Genomic DNA, 3,050 nt, shown 5'->3' with positions numbered 1-3,050 from the left:
CAACCATAGACATTATGCAAATGATTGGGTGTGGCTGCATTCCATTGAAATTTTATTTACAAAAACAGATGACTAGCCCATAAACCATAGTTTTCTGTGCCCTAATGTAGAATACCTGAAAATGACAGACACAAAGGCAGTTTGTATACACTTCCAGACGCTTTTCCATGGACCTCTCTGCTTTCTCATGAGATAGACTGAGAGCAGGGCAGTAGACCAGAAAGAGGCCCCTGGCAATGCAGGACTGAGGTAGAGGAACAGCAGTGGGGGATCCCTGGATCCTTTTTTCTATCTTTTCTATTGTACAAAAACCTTAAGCCTCTGGGGAACTGGCAGCAAATACTGTCTTTCTCAGACCTAATTGAAGACCCATTGGAAGGGAAGGGAAGGGATCAAAAAAAAAACCCTTCAACACCTGAGGGAAGGAAAGGAATTTCCCTTGGCCCAGACCATTAGAGGTCAACTACAACTGGCCAAGGGGCAGAATCACTGAAAAATCTCTTTCTGTGAGACACAAGAGAGAGGTCTTGCCTAAGACTGAAGATAAAGGGAGAAATAGAGAATATTCCCACCCTCCACCACCAGGCTTGCTAGCACTGAAAAACAAGTAACAGCAGTCTATCACTGGGGGCAGGGCAAGAAGATAAAGAGAGACCTCCTTTGAGGTTATGTTCACAGAAGAAGATTAAACTTGAGACTGAAAATGGAACACTGAAAAATATTCTTTGGAAACTCAACCCCCACCTTAAGTACAGGTAATTCTAAAGGAATCTAAAGTCAATAGTGTGCAGAAGGTAAAAACATTGAGCTAGCAAAACCCAAACCCTACTCAACTTTTGACTAGATTGATGCAACTCCCCATATTAAATGTATAGTAGAAAAAGAGGTGTGCCCAATCCAGGCATATATCTATATCTATATCTATGTCTATGTCTATGTCTATGTCTATATCTATATCTATACCTATACCTATATCTATCTCAGTCTTTACTGTCCTACACATGATATCCAGCTTTCAACCATAAATGATGAGATTCACAAAAATTCAAGAGAAAACAACTTTCTACCAGGAGACAATGCAATCTGCAGAACCCAGATGTTGGAGCTAATAGGCATGGTATTAAAAAGAGAAAACTATGAGTTATGTGTTAAAGGTTTTAGTGTAAAAGAAGAAGAACATACAAGAACACATGGAAAATTTTAGCAGAGAAATGGAAACCATAAGAAAGTATGAAATGGAAATGCCAGAAATAAAGATATAGTAATAAGATAAAGATCACTCAAAATAAATGATTCAAACGAAACACAAAGAAAGAGGGGGGGAAAAAGCCAGTACATCCAATAGCTGTGGGACAATGTCAAATAGTCTAATATATGAGCAATTGGAATTCCAAAATGAAAAAAGAGAATGGGGAGAAGATATATTTGAAAATATAATGGCAGAACATTCCCCTCAAACAATGAAAGATTTTAAACCATAGATTTGGAAAGCTCATAGAAGACCCAGTAGGATAAATACTAAAAAGAAAGGAAGGAAGAAAGGAGAGAATATGAGGGAGGGAGGGAAGTGCGTAGGAGGGAGGAAGAAAACACCTAGACACATCAATACCAAAGACTGAGATAAAATCTAGAAGGCAGCCAGTGGAAAAAAAGATACACATGGAGGAGCAAAGGTGAGAGTTACAACAGACTTCTTATTAGAAGCTATCTAAGCCTGAAGATGATAGAGGGGCATCTTTATAGCACTGAAAGAGAAAAAAATGGTCACCTCAGAAATCAGGGCCCAGTTAATCTATCACTAAAAAATGAAAGAGAAATAAAGAATTTATGGACAAGGAAAAAAAAGAATTCATTATCAGCAAACTTTCACTACAAGAAATGTTAAAAGAGTATTTTAGGTAGAAGGAATGCTATCAGACAGAAACTTGGATCTATACAAGAAATAAAAAAATGTTAGAAATGACAGTAAATATACAATTTACTTTTCTTATTTTGATAACGCTAAAAGATAAATGACTAAAGAAAAAGTAATGTGTTATGTGTATACAGTGTATAACTGTTTATTGAAATCATTTAATTAATTTATTTATTTAAACAAAATTCACATTTTATTTAGGTTGAAATAAACTATAAAAAATTGATTTTCTTCACCAAAAATAACAGCAATATTTTCTGTATTATTCCTAGATAAACCACAAAGAACTTATTTTTGTAGGTTTTCTAGGTGTTGCTTGTAAATCAAGATGAGGCAGTAGATACAGTCATGGAAAAGGACAGAAGAAAACAGACAAACCAGTTGTCAGTATCCGTGGCCTCTGACCCTGTCTTGACCGTGAGACAGAAGTGCTCAACACGTACCCGTCAAAAAGCTTATGAAGATGCAGGCTCAGTAAAGGACTGTAAACAGCGAGAACCACATGTGGAACGACAATGGCAGGCTCTTCCATTCAAACTTTGACTATAACTTGTTCCTTCAACCTCATGTGATAACGACAAAATCTACACGGAAATCCTTGTTTGGTGAGCTCACATGTTTCTATTACAGTCTGATAATTTTCTTAACTGTCCCTTACAGACTTTTAACAGCATACTTAAAACTCCTACTATGCAAAGGTCAGTCATGAGCTTCACTGTAATGTTTTATAAAATGTATTCCTTCCTCCCACACCTCCTCAAAACTTATTTCTTCAAAGAACTGATAACTCAATACCTGACAATTAGATCCACCATGATAAAAGTTATGTCTAAAATGACTTAACTAATACAGTTCCAAAGTGCCATTAGCAGAGATCACACAGAATGTAACATGGTACTTTCAATGCTATCTTCTGGAAGAACAGTTAGGTCTCCAAACCATGCGAGTTCAAACGGGCCATTTAAACAGGCAGATTATCCATGACTAATGTACTCAATGGGAGGCCTACAGGTCAAGATATTCAGTGACTAAGTGGCCTACGTACACCTTGCAACTTTTCTGTAAGATATTTTCAAATTTCTTACAGATTTTTTTCAAATATCAAATGTAAGAGAAAGCCTATTTTAAAAGTCTC

This window comes from Kogia breviceps, chromosome 5 (genome assembly GCF_026419965.1).
Source record: "Kogia breviceps isolate mKogBre1 chromosome 5, mKogBre1 haplotype 1, whole genome shotgun sequence".
Lineage (NCBI taxonomy): Eukaryota > Metazoa > Chordata > Mammalia > Artiodactyla > Physeteridae > Kogia > Kogia breviceps.
This window is presented reverse-complemented; position numbering follows the sequence as displayed.